The 19,316-nt window shown below is 41.5% G+C and overlaps 1 long non-coding RNA gene across 1 annotated transcript in view; it reads right to left on the bottom strand.

Annotated features, from left to right (window-relative positions):
- Positions 1–7,540: 7,540 nt before the first annotated feature.
- LOC109286220 (uncharacterized) overlaps positions 7,541–19,316 on the bottom strand; it is a 672,376-nt gene continuing 660,600 nt past the window's right edge. The window contains exon 5 of the long non-coding RNA XR_009456014.1: positions 7,541–7,715. This is a non-coding gene — a long non-coding RNA (uncharacterized LOC109286220). The remainder of the gene's footprint in view (positions 7,716–19,316) is intronic.

Below are 19,316 nucleotides of genomic sequence, written 5' to 3'. Positions count from 1 at the left end.
ATTTCATCTTCTACTGCTTTATGAAGTGCTTTTTTTCCTGTGGAAGAACAAAAACATTGAAAGGAATGAGTGGTCTCACAACAGAAACATATTAAGCATCAAATTTTCTACAACCCTCTTAAGTATATCCACAACATTTTCAGGCACATTCCTTTGCCTCTGAAGACTGTCATACCTGTTTAAGTCGTGGATGCACAACAGTTGTGCAAATAGTGGCTGCACAATTATAATGTGAAGAGTCACCCAATTTGTTTAAGCAAATGTGGCCTGGGATTGGGGGGGAGAGGGGAAAGAAGGGGGAGGCATTAAAAAGTTGTTTCTGCAAGCATTGCAATTTATTACAGGGAAAGCTAAATAAATTTGGTCCTTAATAACTCTAGCCAAGGGTGTAACAATAGCATTGCTTCTGTTGTCACAGAAGAGGGCCAAAAATAGATGCAGAACTGAACTGTGAAAAATCTCCAGCATACAATCAAATCTCAGTCTCAGATCACTGTTATATAAGTGTGTGAATGAGCTTTGCTTATCTACTAATGATTTTTATGTAACAGATATTGAAAATAATTCTCTTAAATGGGTGCTTGCTCTCTCCCCTAAACTACAGTTTAACAAGGGGGGGAGAGCTTCTGTGTCCTGAAAACACACTGAAGGAAGATGATACAGGGGACTGATGGTATTTTGAAGATGTCTTTTCAAACCCTGAAGTTCAGTCCTGGTTCCCTCATTTTCTAAAGCAGTTTCTCCTTGTGCACTCTCAAGACTCTTATAAAAACATTGCTAGCAGCTTTTATAATTGAAGCCCAATGCAGCTGTGGTTGCTGATGACAACAAAAAGCAGCACAGAGTATGGGCTCTGTGTGCACAGGATGACTCAGGTGCTCTCTCTGGAACGTATCATACATGCCATGTTCAAGCTACCAGACTGTGTATTGGAATCACAAGCCTCTGATCTCTAAGATGTAGGTCAGCTCCAGTTCCAAATTTCCTCAGCCCCTTGACAATGGGGGTTGAGAAGCTATTAAGTCACAAAAGTAATATTGTTTTAAGTTAAAGCATCTTTTGAACAGCTTCTACATGTGGTAAAGCACGTTACAATAAAGCATTCAGCTCCAATTTATACTTGTTAGCATGCAGCTCAGGGGCTCACATCAGCTCATCTCCTGGAAAACTGCCCCAGAGGCAGAGGTGCAGTACCTGCCTTACATACTGAGGTACAGAAACATTTTCCGCTTGGGCTATAATTTTAGATCCTGACCTTCACTGAGACTTTCTCTAGCCTTTGAATTGAGTAGGATTAACACAGCGGTGCATTTATGTGATTACCTGCTCTGTCAGTTTACAGGAACTTTTTTCTTTTTTTGTTTTATTTCTCCCCATCGTCTTCAGCTGCAGCCACACACATAGTGCCTGTGTTTAAGAATAAATGTGTAGCAGCCACTAGAGACTATTTATAATTGTCTTCAATCCTGATGCTTGATTAACAGCCTCCATTTCCTAGCCAGCACCATTATTTGTTTTGACTGAGGTCTTATGTAAGTTTTAGTTATAGATTTTTTATCTTCCCTTACCTCCTACTCTTTACTGTATTTTATGGCGGGAGCTGTACTTGCTGATTCTGTTTACTGGACCAGTGGCCTAGGTAGTGCATATGAAAAGCAATGAAAGATGTGGGCTGGTGCTTAGTAGATTTCCTTCTGATACTGCAAAGAGGGCAAATCAGATAGAGGGAAATGAATGGGTCTGGCTGCAGCTCCTGAAGTGGAAGATCCTGAGTACCCAAAGATGTGCCCAGGTAAAGGGTAAGCTGCCCCATTTCCTCTATCCTGCTTGCTTCTTGAACATTGACGTTTAACCCACAACAAAAGGAGCTGTGCATCACAGAACACATTCAAAGCATTGGGATTATTGGCCAAATGTCATTTGCTGACCTCTTGAAAAATGCCCATCACAAGTTTTGACGCTGTTTGTGTAAAGCTTACTTACTTTCTGAGGTTTATTTAGATAGTGCAACTGTTAACATTTTGTCTCGAAGTTACACAATAAGACCAATGTATTGCCTAATGCTCGGCGTGTCCTCATTAATAAGCATGCTGTGCATGGATCACATGTGGAATTTACATAGGAACCAGGCCTTTCATTCTAGAGCCTCCCCATGATGTTTTCTAGAGAAACTCATCTATTTTTTCAGTTATAAAAGAACCCCAAGGAAATTCTTCTGCTCCTGGCCTCTGAATTTTGAGTCAGTAGATTTTGCTAACAAAGGCAACAAATGAGTCAACCACAAATCAAAGTTTGGGAGCCTCTATTTTTCACTTAAAGTCCCGTGCAGAGCTATAGCACACATTTTCCTAAAACACACATTAGGATAAATCACAAGTTTGCAGTCTATATGAAAGGGAATTTTATTGCATTCCACTACTATTGATATATATATTCCTGAGAAATATCACAATGCTCATTTATTCAATTTTATTTTATTAACAGAAATTAACTGTTCATGCTTCCGTCTTGTCGTGTCTTTAATATGATTTTTTTCTTGAACAGCAAAACACACCTGTCATTCTTGTAATTACAGTGAAACAAAATGATTTGCGGATTCTGTTGGAGACAACTAATGCTAGAACGTCTCCACATAAACGTTGTATCAGTTCTACCGAAACGATTAAAATAATATACAGTTTGCTTTTCTCAGTTATACTGGGTATCAAATCCATCACATTTGAGCACAGTCAACAAATCTTATAGCACACAACAGGAGTGAAATGGGATAAAATGGGATACTTGGTGGAGATGGTTCTAAGAAATGCTGGGAATTAAGGACCTAATTCTGTGATAACTTACACCTGTGCCCTCTTTGAAGCACATGCATAAGCGTTTTGTGTAAGACACTATTTGGTGTTGCTAATGACTGCAAATCATGTTTGAAAGTTTTTCCCTATATGTCAAATCCAAACACACCAAAGGAATTTACAGTTTCACCAGGTGCAATCATCTGCAATCTTTTTTTTGTTTGTTTTTTGAGGGTTTTTTTTGAAAAAATGATTTTAAACTTCATAATGTCAAGAAATTTGGAAGAAGCTTATGAAAAATCTGCTAACAAAAAAATGCTGATGTCTATGTGGTTTCTTTCCCCACACTTGGAGTAATTTATTCCTTCAATTGTAGCCTCTGGAGAATTCTTGAAAATGACATTGAAGTATTAAGCATGCTCACAAAATATAAAGTACTAGTTCAGAGGGCTTCTTTTTCTAAGACTTTGTGAGTAATTTTATGTATGTCAGATGCAAACAAGAAACAAAACTGAGATTCCTTTCCTCCTATATTTCAGAATTTCAGAAGTCCCCGAATTTTCCAACCAGCTCTGATGAATTATGCAGCAATTTATTTTTCCTCCCTTGTTATGACCCTTGCCGATGTTTTACTACATGCCATCTCCAAGTCCAAGCCAAAAATGGATCGAGGGTTGTGGCTGATTCTTCTTCTACTGCCTCACACTTCCTAAGGCAGATTGTAGAATTTTTCCACTTTACCACTACTGAACTATAAACTGCAAGACACACTTCATTTCTCACATTACAATTAAAAATACTAAGTCGTCATATATTGTTCTCATCACTGAATTCCACTTTCATCTGTAGGAGCTACATTTGCTTAGCTCAGATCATGTTCACTGTCAAAGCCTTCAGTTTACACTATATATTTTTTCCTATTTTAGGCTTTCAGTACATGCTGAATGAAGAAGTTGGAAAATCATTGTGTTTAGAACCAGCTCCATCAATACATCATATTTTCTGCATCTCAATTGTCCTACGTGATATTACTAGGATTGTTTGCATGAACACATGATCTTTCTTGTTTCACAGTTCATCAACTCCTTCCTCTCAGTCCTCATTGAAAGGCACAATTCCCTGTTTGTGGCATCACAAGTAACTGCTGTTGGGGGGACTATCATATAGTAAACACAGTCAGTTAGAAAATGAAATGCTGGGTAAGAAGTAGTAGCAGCTGAGCTCTACCAATGGAATCCCTCTCATCATGCAAATGCTTTAAGTAATAAAGTATCAGAAGGAAGAAACTGAATACATATTACATCAAATTCTGGCTCAAAATCTATGAAGGCATATCTTCAGAGCTTTCTGTGCTTTGGTAAAACAACATGCCCAACTCCTAAGGAGCTGAGTGAAAATAAAGAGTAGAGAAAAAGAGCACTATGTGGGCATTGTAACAGCAAACCTCCCAAAGCAACAGAAACACAAAGGGGCAGAGTATATTCAACTGCTATTCAAGTCTAGGTCATGCTGTGGTTATACTACAGTTCTACTGTAATTACCATGGAGATTTGGCCTTCAAAATTTAATTAACAACATTTCTAAGTAGAAGGTTAAATGCATGACTGATTTACTTATATCCCCACCATTTGTGTTCTTCTGGCAGATGCGTTATTCGAATCTGAGTATATTACTACCATAGGTTAGTTTTACGTGGCATAAAATGGCAGAGATCATTTGAAGAAGTGAACGGTTTGCATCACCTGAGTATCTTACACCTGGTATTTGCATTGTAATTATACATAGCTATACAACCTCAATTCATCAGAACAGCCTGCATAAGTCTATCCCTATTCAGGGAAGTATTTAAGTATGCTCCTAAAATCACAGATATATGATTTTCTTTTAATTGAAGGAAGATGGGTTGTAGTAACAGAGCAAAAGGGAAACTTGAAATCAGAGAACAAATAATGCACAAAAGACAATAATCAACTCTCTCAATATTGATTTTCAGTAGAACAATTGTTATCGCTATAATAGTTCTTATGAATGTCCCACAGTTTTTCAAATGCATACCAATAACAGGATCATAGAATTGGCAACAGCCTGCATTTAGTGCTTTTATTTGCAGAAGTGTTTGTTGTTTTTCAACTAGCAGTTTATATAATATTACTAGCACTTGTCAACATTGTATTGGGGTATGAAAAGTTGAGGAGAGGAAATACTACCCACTTTTATAAAAACATCCATATTCAATTTTTTTTTTTAATCTAGCACTAGTAAACATAAATGCTGAATGTCATCTCTGCTAATCAGACACTAATTCAGCCACAAACACCCAACAAGCCATTTCCTGCTGTCACAGAGGAACTTTTTTTTGTCACTCCTCTCCTCTGAAACACTTAATGATACAAGTGGCATGCTGCTTAAAGGGGTAGGCTAAAAAATAGCTACCCCTTGGCAATCTCCACTGGTGCGGGATTTTTTCAAAAAGCATTAACTAGTAATAACACGTAGCACAGCCTGGCTGCTGCTTTAATTCCTGCTGGGGCCTTAGGCACCCAGGACACACTTTCTCCTGCAGGTTGATACTCCTAAGTGCACATATTAGTTCTATTTTCATTCCATCCAGGAAGAGCATACACCAACTGCTGCAGCTTCCTTAGCCTGACGAAGGGTTTTTGAACCCGAAAGCTTGCTTAATAACTATTCTCCAACCATTTGGGTTGGTCTAATAAAAGATATCAAATTCACTCAAGGAACCTTGTCTGCCCATATTAGTTCTATGGCACAAGAGAGAATATAGCCGTGAGAAAAGACATGGATTCAGGTCAGACACGAGAGGATTTTGCTACTGTCAGTTCCTGCTTCCTGGAAAAGAAATAATTCTCATTATCCTATCTATATTATAGACAATTACTTGAGGTATTAAGATTTGCTAGCCATGCTTCCATAGATATATGGAAAGAGTTCACCTGGGGTCACCCAAGCACTGGTTACTGCAACGTAATGCATATGGGAACACACCTACTTTTCAATGCTTCAGACATTTTCTTGTTTGACAACAGCGTTTGCAATCTGTGGGTCAACTGGAGAACAATCCTAAATCATCCTTGAGGTATCATAGGTTTTTTTTAAATTCATTAGTTCTTTGACTTGTTATTTGATCATGTTCTTATATAATTAGATAAGTTGGGAGGTTGATAAGGCATTATGTTCTATATGCAACAGAATTACATACATTATCTATCTTAGGTATTTTTAATATTTGAGGACAATTGGCATTGATAGGAAATTCTAGATAACCTTACATTAGAAGAAATATTTTAGAATTTTAGAATTTTTAGAATTAATTTTAATGAATAAAATTATGTAATTAACCCATTTTACAAGTGTTCATTCCACTACAGTAAGTCCCTTTCCTAATGAGGAGCTTTGGCATTCAACCTAGTTTTGTGCCAAGGTCATTGCAAAGTTATAAGAAATGTTAACTCACAGAGACTGAACACTAGGATGTTTAGGTATTTATATACTTTATGCATCTCTTGGTTACCATGACACCAAGACTCTCAGATCTATCTTTTCCATATGTACTGTATCTTGATTTTTATTATCTTCTCAGCATCTTATGATCAATTAATTCATTATCTACTAAATATCTTTCCATGGTTTTATAAGCCATGCACATTGAATTTTTTCTGGCATCAATACATTATCTAATCTAGCTCTATTCCTTGTCCATCTATGCTGATCTCAGTGTAGTATTTTGCTTGACTCTTAATTGTTCAATAATGCAGATTTTTATTTAAAAATACAGCATTCATTTAGAAGCACTGAAAATTACAATACAATGATAGAATCATCACCACTGTAAGGGTTATCCATTAGGTTTAAGGTCCTCCCACTAGATGATAACTTTTATGTTATACTAGTAGAACATGAAAAATGAGTGGTACTGCTATTTTAGCAAAAGTTGAGTAAAACTGATGGCTAAAAAATGCTATTTAGAGGTTTGCTTTTGGGAATTGGCTTATAGGTAAAGTACATATCCTATTATCAAATGGAAAGGTCATAGTCGGTTTGAGGGTTTGGGTCTGCCCAGAACAAGGTATCTGGGTCATAAATTCAGTGCCAACCAGCAACTTTCTTTAGGCTCCCCTTGTTGGCAAAGAAACACAACAAAGTATATTGCTTTTGTGGATAAAGATAGAGTCAGTGAATTTACAGGCGCTGTATAAAGATATAATTGTGAGATATTTTCCTTGAAACCAAATATACTATTTTGCTCATTCTCCTGGGAGTCTGACTTGTGGCCCATGGAAAAAGAGGCCATTGTTTTGGTGCTCTCTAATTGTTGCAAGCCTCTGAAAGCTCCTGCCAGGTAGCACAGCTTAGAGCACCCCTTTTTTAGCTCAGGTTGGGAGAGTGGGAAATACAGCACGACCCAGGATAAGGACAGCACAAAATGTGATCAGTGATAACTTTTAAACAGACATGTTATTCCTTACTAGTGCTCTATATTCCTCAGACTTGATCTCTAACTAGCCTCATCAGTAAGAAGGCCCAGGTGGATTCCAGATTCAGAACCCCTGAAATAAAGAGCATTTTTGATAAATTTTGAAGAAAAATTGACCCATTTGCAATAGTTTCAGAAAGGTAATCTATAGGGACCCAGCTGATGCCTATGCAAAACAGATTATCCTCCTCTTATAACTTGTTCTTTCTATAGAAAAAGTAAAATATCATTAATAAAAGTATAATACTCACCTGCACCCTAGCCACTTGCGCTCTTTCAGAATCTTCTTTGCACCTCCCTGCTGCAGGTGTTTGTGAAAACTTAATGGATGACAGCACATTTTTCCAAGTCCTGACTACCACGACCAGAACTTCTTCTGCTTCAATCTCTCTCTCTTCAAGAGGCTTCTCATGTCTTTTGATGCAGTCTGTCTGAAATTACCCCAGACAAACATCTTAGAACTAATTAAAAACAAAACAAACATTTCCCATAACAAGCCTCATCTGAATACTTTGCAAAGCCCAGTGTGTCTTGCTCCTCTTGCCATAGCTATAGAGAAAGAAAAATGAGAACTGTATACCGGTCTAGAAATCAAGTTCCTCTGGGATAAAGCCACGAAGGAAATGAATGCAGAGCATGGAGTTAGGTGGGTTGGCTCTCCACACGATTTATGGGAAGAGTTAAACAACTAAGAAGGGTATTCTTTGGAGAAAGGACACTGAGCAAACACTGCTTGTCCCAGCCAGGGGAAAATGCAAAAAAAAAGGAGTGGTGACTAAGTTTCATCCCTCTCAGTTAGGCAGTTTTTTCTGTTCAAGATTTTCAGCTGGGTAACTTATCCTAAAATATGCCCTCCTCTTCTGTCTGTCTGATCTCTTACCTTTTGAGAGCTCTAAACATTAGGCAATAGAGTCATTGTGGGGATAGTTCTTTTCCAGTCTTTTCTGCTGAGGCTGCTATACTTTCTCCATAAGTAACAGGTCTCTCAAGTGAGTCCTAATCACCAAGCTATAGGATCATTTTCATCATCTCTCTGGCCCATTGACCATTTAAGTATTTTGTTTAAAAAAACAGAAACAGTTTTAATACAAGAGATATCCAGAATGTCCTTCTTGACCACTGGCTAGGCCACTCCCTAAGGAGATGGGAAATGTGAGTTTAAATCAGTATCAGTTAGAGATGGGATTGGAACCTGGGTCAGCCGTATCTCAGTTATGGTCTCCAACCTAGTGGACTGGGAGCTGGTAGGAGGAGGACCTGTCTTTAGTACAGATTAGACATGTTCTGAAACCCCCTCCAGAGCTGAGATCCACAGGGGAGTGTCTGGTTTGGGAATTCTGGGTGGAGGGGGTTAGGCATGAACTTGACTTAAGCAATTTGGCACTGTCAGATCTTAGGTGACTCTGCATAAACCCAGTGGCAGATACTGAGAAACCTAAGAATTTTAGGCAGCAGCTAAGCAGGGATTATGAGACTACCACTGACATTTGAAAATTGATTTGGCCCTTGCTGACAGCTTCTTTTACTATCTAGAGAAGAGCCATCTTACCCTCACCTGATCTGCTCACATATCCAAGATGTCAGAGTAGACTGAATAATTCATAGATTCATAGATGTTAGGGTCGGAAGGGACCTCAATAGATCATCAAGTCCGACCCCGTGCATAGGCAGAAAAGAGTGCTGGGTCTAGATGACCCCAGCTAGATGCCTATCTAACCTCCTCTTGAAGACCCCCAGGGTAGGGGAGAGCACCACCTCCCTTGGGAGCCCGTTCCAGACCTTGGCTACTCTAACTGTGAAGAAATTCTTCCTAATGTCCAGTCTAAACCTGCTCTCTGCTAGCTTGTGGCCATTATTTCTTGTAACCCCTGGGGGCGCCTTGGTGAATAAATCCTCACCAATTCCCTTCTGTGCCCCCGTGATGAACTTATAGGCAGCCACAAGGTCGCCTCTCAACCTTCTCTTGCGGAGGCTGAAAAGGTCCAGGTTCTCTAGTCTCTCCTCATAGGGCTTGGTCTGCAAGCCCTTAACCATACGAGTGGCCCTTCTCTGGGCTCTCTCCAGGTTATCCGCATCCCTCTTGAAGTGCGGCGCCCAGAATTGCACGCAGTACTCCAACTGCGGTCTGACCAGCACCCGATAGAGAGGAAGTATCACCTCCTTGGATCTATTTGTTATGCATCTGCTGATGCATGATAAAGTGCCATTGGCTTTTCTGATGGCTTCGTCACACTGCCGATTCATGTTCATCTTGGAGTCCACTAGGACTCCAAGGTCCCTTTCCACTTCCGTGCTACCCAGCAGGTCATTCCCTAGGCTGTAGGTGTGCTGGATATTTTTCCTCCCTAGGTGCAGCACTTTGCATTTCTCCTTGTTGAACTGCATTCTGTTGTTTTCTGCCCACTTGTCCAACCTGTCCAGGTCTGCCTGCAGCTGTTCCCTGCCCTCCGGCGTGTCCACTTCTCCCCATAGCTTTGTGTCATCTGCAGACTTGGACAGAGTACATTTGACTCCCTCGTCCAAGTCACTGATGAAGACATTAAAGAGTATCGGTCCAAGGACCGAGCCCTGCGGGACACCACTGCCCACATGCTTCCAGGTCGAGACCAACCCATCCACCATGACTCTCTGGGTGCGACCCTCCAGCCAATTCGCCACCCACCGGACTGTGTAGTCATCCAAGTCACAGTCTCTTAACTTGTTCACCAGTATGGGGTGGGATACAGTATCGAAGGCCTTCCTGAAGTCTAAGTACACGACATCCACCCCTCCTCCTGTATCCAGGCGTTTCGTAACCTGGTCATAAAAAGAGACTAGGTTAGTCAGGCACGATCTGCCTGCTACGAACCCGTGCTGGTTTCCCCTCAGCATAATTTGTCCTGTCGGGCTCTTGCAAATGTGAGCCTTGATAATTTTTTCAAGGATTTTGCCAAGGATGGAGGTGAGACTGACTGGCCTATAGTTGCCCGGGTCCTCCCTCCTCCCCTTCATGAAAATGGGGACCACATTGGCCCTTTTCCAGTCCTCCGGGACTTGGCCCGTGCGCCACGAGCGTTCAAATATTCCCGAAATATTTCTTATTCCAAAATATAAGTACATTTGGTTTCACAAAGGACCGTATTATCTGCAGCAAATACCACAGTTTCTTTCCCCGTAGAGGGGTAGTGGTCACCAATTACTTTACAGATGTTTCCACGCTCATAAGTCCAGCTCAAATGTTTCTGCGGCCTATTTCGATCTCTATTTTTAATTGGCTTTCCCTTCCATGAAGTAGAAGATACTGGCAGACCCTAGGCCCTCTGTCACAGTACTTATTCAGTGCTTTGAGTAAGATTAGCAAAAAATTACTTCAAGTATAGCAGATAGACATAACATTTGGGGCATGGATTTTCTTAGATGCAGACACAGCAGGTTCGTTGCATGGTCACTATTCTATTGGAGAGACTCCCTATATTTGAAATGCAAAATGCCAAGAAAGCTGTGGGTATTACTAGAACCAGAATTAATTTTTGTCCCCTAAAGGTGACTTTGCTACATGATTTCCTGATTTCCAACTTTGCATTTCATTCACGGGTTTCTAAGTTTTGCTTGCATCAGATCTGTCCAACTGGCAGCATGCAGGCCTGTGATGGGTTAAGATGTGACCCCTTGGGCTCCTCCCTATCCTGCAACAGTTGGTAAATCCTCTGGGCTCTTCCTCCATCTTCTTGCTGCTGCTTTCTGCTTCTGCCCCAGGAGACTTACATAATTATAACTGCTCTCACCCTGCAATATGTGCAAGCTAACCTATGGTCATTCAGCCCTGTTTCATAGAAAGCCAAGCTGCATCTACTTGCTTATTTTTTTACTGCAGGGACTAAGCAGGCACATCAGCTGTTCCCATGCAGCTGATCCCCGCTTCTATCACTTGTCCCTATCTCTAAGCCCTCAGGCCCTAGCCCAGCTAAACATAATACTATGCAAAATGCGAAAGTAAACCAGTTCCTCTGCATAGCCTGGGATCCAGCCCCTAGAGGTTCTCCTCTCATCTCTCTCAGCCGGGGCTCACTCACAAACTCCCACAGGAGCCCTCCTGCTCTCTGTCATTTCCTCTCCCTCACAGCCAACTTAGTTTCTGCAGCCTTTAGCTCAGGAGACACTTTGCTGGGCTCCCTGAGGGCTAGCTGAGCTGCAGGCACTCACCTGCCTTCCTAAAGCCTGAGGTGGGAAGCAGCTGATGAGGCACAGGTGCAGCATAGCTCTTCTCTCTTTAAAGCCAGTTATAGTTCTGTGACACCTCATATGTGGTCACTGGCACTATGCACAGACAGTTAAAAAGCCTGAGGCTGAATTGATTCACTCTTTGCAGGTTAGTCTAAGCTGCATGTACTGAACCGATAAGGAAGTGAACAGACATTCACTTTTGATTCTGGAAATGCAGCCACATGCCTGCAGTGGCCCAGGCCAGAAGCCAGGGGCTGCTAAAGCATGCCTCCCTGCTCAGCTGAAGCAGACAGCTTGGGACAAGGCTAGCCCATCCACCCTGTGGGTGGGGTGGGGGGGATTGCAGGAAAGGTACAAAGCATCCTGGGATCCTGGAAGACTGAGAGTTAACTTTAATCTAGAGGGGATCTGGGGCAGAAGTTCAATAAACTGATTTGACCTAAATCAGTTAAGTCTGATACTACATCCATCCATGTTTATCTTAAACTGGTTTAAGCCATCTTGAAAGCAGTTTATGTGCACCGAATTTCTGTTGTGTTACAGATTTGAACCGGTTTCTGACCACTTATACCTGTTAATGTGTAATTTCTGTCCCTGGCCTGGGGGGTAGGGGGACGGTCTTTGGATGTTGAGTGTCTGTGGTTTACTATTTGAACTAAAGAGTGGCACACCTCCTAGGTTCTGTCACACACTGCATAGTGTCACCCAGCGTTCCTCCGCTCATCCCAGATAAGCCTTCTGTACCACCCTACAACTCCTTGTATTTAGGAGTTCCTGGTAAATCCCCTTGCCTCCCCCCACAGTGCCTCTCTTGTCAGGGATTCTGTTATACCCCCATTTTCTCTTTCCCATATTAAGATCAACCCTTCTGCAGCTCAGGGGCTCTGCGTACCCTTATTCCATCTATGCTCTACATCCCCTTTCCCTTCACGTCAGGAGCTGTCTGTCCCTTTCTCCCCTTACTCTCTGGACAGGAGTTCTGAAAGCCCCTTTTCCTCTATGCCAGGGGGCTCCAATGTGTCCCACACAAGGTTCTGGGCTCCCTTATTTCCTTTCTCCCATTCCTATCCCCATGTCACTAACTCTGTGTGCTTCTTCACCTGTATCCACTTTTTCCCCATACCAGGAAATTAGACAAGATGACCTCAAGATGACCTCTTGAGGTCACACTATCTCTATATTTCACTGTTTTGCTGGGAGACATTAATACAACCTATTTCTACACTCTACAAAGGTGTTTGAAGCTTTGGCTCTGGTAACCAGATGACTGAGGTACCAAGTGTGCCTAATTTTTCCCTTTTCCGTGTTCCAGTTTTCCCCCAAATCATTCTGTTCCTTGCTTACAGACCGTTCCTTGGAAGTCTGGAATTGGCTAGATGTGGTGCTCAGAAGTTACAACAATATATATAGTTATTTAAACAAGCAGAGAAATGTTGCTGAGTTGACTACAGGGCCTCCTAAACTCAGCCAGCTAGAATATATCTTGCCTTGCCACGATCAATAACAACAAGCTTAACCTTGCAGGTTATCCACACAAAATAACCTTAAGTGGAATCTAGTCTTTCAAAAACAGAATACAAACTACTCTGAATGAAGAGTACTGTAGTCCAAGCAACAAACTGTCATGTTTGATTTTTGTATCTTGCACTTTCTAAAAGTTAAATTGGCAAAATGCGCAACTCTGATGGGCATTGGTGGACTGAGATATTGATAGTGATGTAATTTTGTCTGTGAATTCATAAAATGAATAGCTTCAGGGGTAAAAACATATGACAGAGAGAAAAAATATTGGTATAAAAATGCAATATTTTATGGATCTGTTCTGATTTAGACGTATTTTAAATTGCCTAAGACAATAACACTGTCTAATATGGAACAAATATTAAGCCAACTGGTTTTTTTGCTGAACACTGTCATATATTTTAGGGTCAATAAGGACATTTGCATGTAAAAAATCAGAAATAGATTTAAGTTGTTTTTTTAACTGTTTTTTTCCTCCCCACAATAGTTTTGTTCTGTCTCTAGCATTCATTTCTTCAAGGTCAATACTTTTCTCTTTTTTTTAACATCTAACTGGTGAGCAAAGAAAGGAAAGGTCCCCTAATTAGACCTCTTAGAACAATTACCAAGATCAGCAGTTATATTATGTACTGTTACATAATTAAACCCTATTAACCTTTCTTCCAAGTCCCACTTCAACAGAGTTGAGATTCCAAATGGGAAAATTTCTCTCTCATTCTCATACACATAAACAAAGCATAATACAAAATATAAAAAGGAGGCTCAACAATTCTTTAACATATGGAGTTAAACGTATGTTAGTTGAAAAATTAAAAATCCCCCGGTTATATAGTTCCTTGCCTATCAGACTGAGTGATAAGGAAATCTTTCAAGAAATACTTACAGAAGAAATTAATCACTCTGCTTTTTACACAGAAGCCAGCAAAGTACAAAAAGTACAAAATCTCAAGTTTCCCAGCCAATGCTCTGAGATCCTCAATTTCTGATTGAGGAGAAATAACCCAATTATTCTCGAAGTAGGGAAATATGCAAAAATTAAATCCTGTATACTCGCAGCAATATTTTTAGATATGAATGAATTAGTAATTTTATTGAAGTTAGCCATTATAGGCTACAGCCTGATAGTTTTGAAAAACAGCAGTCCTTCACTCATAGAAGATAGAGGAGTAGAGAAAGTATCCCAGTACTGACAAAACAATACAGTTGGACGAGGCCTGGAATTTTTTTTTTCATGGGACATCTCACGATTTGAAACAAAAAGATTCCCAGTTCACAAATAAGGAATGGAAAAGTAAAGAATTCCATTTAATTATTTCTTAAACAAAATTTCAATTAATGAGGATTCAATTCATTTCTGCTGTTTCACTTCGGATGATCTGGCATTTTCTGACTGAGAAAGTATTCAGTCAGGAAGCCTTCAACCAGCGTGGCCAAACAATCTGGAAACTGGGGTAGAGCATGAAAAAGATAGGCAGTACAAGAGAAAACAATATTAGGAGCCTCACAGTTTTAAAATGTGGTCAGCAACTAGGAGCTTTCTCTCCAATTCTTGTTAAAAACCAAAAAATAAAGCTGTTTGCTGGAAGTGCTGGACTAATGTCCTTCCAATAGCGTGGGATAATCAAAATACAATTTAAAATGTTAAGAAAAATCTAGGATAGCATTTCATTAGTTTTGTTCTCTGAAGGTGAAAAATTGGGCTATAGGAGTATTATCCAATCTGAATAGGACAGAACTCTGTATTAGTTTTTAATGACAGAAAATTGGACACATCCTTAGTACTTTCCTTAGTGTTGTAAGAGATTTGGCAAATTTAGAGGTTACATTACAGACAAAGCTGAAATAAAGATCAAAGATATGTACTGCATATATAAAAATGAAATTGAACAAGTCATTCTCACATTAAAGCACACAGAGGAAAAATTTAGACAATAAAATTGGTTCCAAAATGAAACATGAAGAAAGGATAAAAACCTCCTACCCACAAAGGATTAGAAATACTGATGCCCCATGAAAGGAATTAACAAGTCTGAAACAGAGCCCACAGGTTTGTGTATACTATTGGCACATGAATTAATCATCTTACAGAATTGAATGCCACTTAAAATGTATATAAAATGATTCTGATCCTTTTTGTAATTTCTTAACTGCGGATAGTGGGGGCAAAAAAAAAAAAGATTATGTAGGAAATGTGTTTCTGCTAAGTCAGGTGCATGCAAATCATTGTATAAATCTGCACAGATCATATACAGAAATGTAAGACACTCCTGATATGCCCAAGGCTGTGAGTAGCTGAAGCACATTCCACCCAAAAAAGTGTTCAATATACTGCAAGTTGTTGGGGCCTCCCCCAACCTGTGCCCTGCCCCACAGCCATGGGCTCAGTCCCTGGCTGGCACAGCGGGAGCAGCAGCCAGAGCGGGATGCACTGCCCCACAGGACTGGGGGAGGAGCTGTGGCCATCCTCACCTGCAGGTCCTTGCAGGAGCGGGTGCCAGGGGTGTGGAGCTGCTGCCTGCTGGGTGCATGCAGCACAGACCGAGCTGCAGGGGCAGCCCCTCACCCCACTAGAGCTCAGTACAGCTGCAGTGGTGTCTGGTCAATACACAGGATCGTGGGCGGGCTGGGCCAGGACTTGGCTGTGCTGGGGCCACCCTGCCACAAGCAGGTTTTGGCCACACAGTGCACCTGGCTCTGCTCCCTGCCACTGGTGGCTCTGGCCACTCCCAGGGCTCTGGCAAGGTCATGCCCTGTCCGGTACCCAGCAGCCAAAGCCCGCCACATCATGCACCCCTGGCCTGGCCTGGCCTGGCTTCCAGTTTCATCCATGCTGAGGCAGGGGCCCCTGGGCCCAGGCCCAGGTGGCCTGTGCATTAATCCACCTATGGAAGGAGGAACAGAAACAGAAGTAAAGCACCCTGGAGGTGCTGGAAGACTGTGCTGTGACTTTTCTCAGAAGAAAAAGTGTACAGACATTTGCCCTCCCAGGAAAAACTCCTGAAAGTGATTTCACTCTGGCTGTTTCCAAGTTATTTTTCTCCTAAAATGGCCATTTCTATGTTAGCCTAGGTATACCCATGGTATGTACTCCCTTTTCTGATTGAAGGGGAGTTCAAGGGTGCTGTGGGAGAGAACTGCAAGCTGAGCACAGTCTGCCCGCTCCCTATAAAGCCAGGCCAGTACAATATTGAACTATATGCAAATGTATTAATATTTACAGGGAACCTTAAACGATAACTGTTAATATAAAACTGATATAACAGTTTTATAACAGATATTTACATATAATATAGGACTAATAATCTTGCTTCTCTACAATAGATGACCATGCCCGGGGTTCAAGTTACAAGTACACACTGGTAAGTAATGTGGAGGGGTCTTAGTAGGATCTCAATATAGATTTTACACTCTAATGTTAGTTTTCTTACTGATATGGGAGCACACAATTCACAGGATACAATATCACAAAATATAAGGTGCAATATCACAAATTATAAGGCACATAAGCACAGAAGTAACCTTAAACCATTAAAAGGGTCCCCAAAGGCCTTGCCATGTTCAAGGGGCCTGGATTTTGCTCTAGTGACCCGTGAGGGAAGATCGTATTGCCCTTTGGGCCTCACACCAAGCCCTAGGCAACTCACAAACTGAGAAGGGACCCTCCCTGGACCCTCCTCTCCAGGAACCCCTTTCTAGCCAAGAAGAATACTCCCTCCCCTGTGGGAACACTATTGCCCAGCAACTCATGAATCTGATGCCCAGGTGGGGGTCCTTGTCCCCTCAGGCAACTGGCTCCTTGTTCAGAGAAGCCTCCAGAGCCTCTGGCTCCTCCTGGACCACTGCCTGTTCAGGGCCTCAAGCACCATCGTGTACTCTTGGGGGCTTTAGTCTTTGCTCAGGGTTGGAGGCCCGGACCACCTTGCATGGCTCTGGGGCTCAGACCTGAGCCTCTTGCTCTCAGGGTCTGGATCTGTGCACCATGCTGTGCACCGGGAGCCCTGGTCACATGCCAGGGATTGTAGATCTGAGCCTCTTGCTCCCAGGGTCTGGCTCCATGAACTGTGCTGTGTGCACTGAGTAGCTGGAGACCCAAGCTGTCTTGCACAGCTCCCAGAGTCTCACCCCATGTGCTGCACTGAACACCAACTGGGGCTGAAACCATCTGCCACTCTTGTCCGGTGAGAGGCATCCACAGGGGCTCTCCAGGGCAGCAGCATCCGCCCTCTGGGCACCTCTTTCCCAGCTCTTCTTAGCCCTGCTTGTCTCTATCCCTCAACTAGTCTGCCGCGTGCTGGGCTCGCAGCTCCTTTTATTCTCTCCAGAGGCTCTACCCCCTGAAGTGCTGCAGGACCTGCAGAGTGCAGGCTTCAACCAGGTCTGGGGTTGTCTGCCTGGCCCCGGGTAGGGGCGGGGCAAGCCCCTCCTTGCTGTTACCTGATTGGTGGATGGACTCCACCAATCATACTGGAGATTCTCTGAGCCCAGACGTGCTGGGCTGTATTGGTAAGTCTGCCACTTTACTCTGGGAGAAAAATCCTGAACATGTATACACTCATGGTGTCTTCTGGGACAGCAGTGACTCTCACAGGAGAAAATGAATATCTGTACATGGCCACAATCAAGCTGACAAACAAAATGGAAATGGATTGTTTCAGTTCTGGGTAGCTAGAGGACAATGATGCCTACTATAAAAAAGTAGTATAACAAATGTATTCATTCTCACTGTAACAAGAAAGATGTGAAGCCAACGAATTAGAAACTAGAAATCAATGTTACCATCTCAGGAATAAACTAGCAAGTCCCTTATAATGGAGGGATAAATCAATCAAAAGTTTTTAAATTACTTACTTTTAGTTGAATCTAGAAGTGGGAGAAGCTAAGAATCAGCTGTTCTACATATCAAATTCTTTCTAATGTAACACTTTTATTTTATGTTGAATAATAGACTACTTCAAAGCAAGGGAGGGAGGAATCTTTCACTTCTGAAATAGGAAATATAAATGGAATTTTGTCTTTTTCAATGGTGCAAGGCAGAGGGCAGAGGCTGTGCTGGATCTGGAGCTACCATGCGAACCACCAATTCTGTAATGTAAAAAAGCACAGCATTACCAAAGACCTTCCCATCTGGCCTCCATTCATGATGGGGAAGCCCATGACAGTATAATCTATCAACCTTCATGCAGTGTTGCTGGGAAAAACATGGCCACCAATTCCCACAGCTTAATATTAACATTTTTTACTTTAAATAAAGTCTAATTATTCTGGTGTGGCAATGCTTTGAAAAAGTATGAATCAACATACTTGATCTAAGACTGTGGAGAATCAGAGCTCAAATGCCAGGAGGCTTGGGTGGGGTTTCTGTATATTATCCAGAGATCCTCAAGACTTTGCTCAGCTAACAGACCACATCACCCTGGGCCGTATGTGTCATATAAGGGTCTGATACTGAGTGTTTGGGTCCTAAGGACAACTCACAGTCATTTCCATTTTACGTGTTTCTTCCACATAAAACAATGTTCTAATTAAAATTAGAGTTCTGCATTCCCTGGACTTGGCTAAACAACATTACAACAAACCAGATTTCATGATTTTAAATATGTTATAATCTAGAGGATTAAATATGAAATATCACCTCTAGATATATGTCATGTTTAATGCTGATTTTTTTTCTCAGGACTCTCTTTTGCTCAGGTTTTGTCTGTTCATTGTTCACAAAGGAGAAGAAAGTAAAAAAGAGATGGATTTATAGAAGAAAACCTGACAGCAGTTTCATACCCTATATATGGCCAAATATGGCACACCTGGGAAGGATATACAATGTGCTCATTACATCAATCGGCTCACAGATCAGAAACATCAGTGTGGATTTCAACAGCAGATACCTTGAAGAAATCTATATCAAATCCAAATGTACAAAAGTATAGCTTGAATAGTCATGTGTCCCTAACAAGAACCTGCTACCTGAACAGGATGATGATAATATTTACTCGTACACCCCTAAGCAGCCGAGATACCAACCTACCTTCTAGAAGTAGCCCTTACAGAATTGAGAAAGCAGTCTGTTGGTGAGAAAACTTGCACAAAAGAAGCTGGCATTTTCCCTGCCCTATGGATAAACAGAGGAATTTGGTTTTTAGTGCTGCCCCCAGCCTTTGACCTTTAGAATTTAAAAAATGTGGCAAAATTCAATGGGGCCCTAGTCACCATTTAGTTATATAAAATATACCCTGGCTGTAATGGACCAGATGCTGCTGTGTTTACTAACAATGAGCAACCTTTTGATTTCCAGTTGGGCCACTAATGGAATA

The sequence above is a fragment of the Alligator mississippiensis genome, chromosome 12 (genome assembly GCF_030867095.1).
Source record: "Alligator mississippiensis isolate rAllMis1 chromosome 12, rAllMis1, whole genome shotgun sequence".
NCBI classification, from domain to species: Eukaryota; Metazoa; Chordata; order Crocodylia; family Alligatoridae; genus Alligator; species Alligator mississippiensis.
This window is presented reverse-complemented; position numbering and strand designations above follow the sequence as displayed.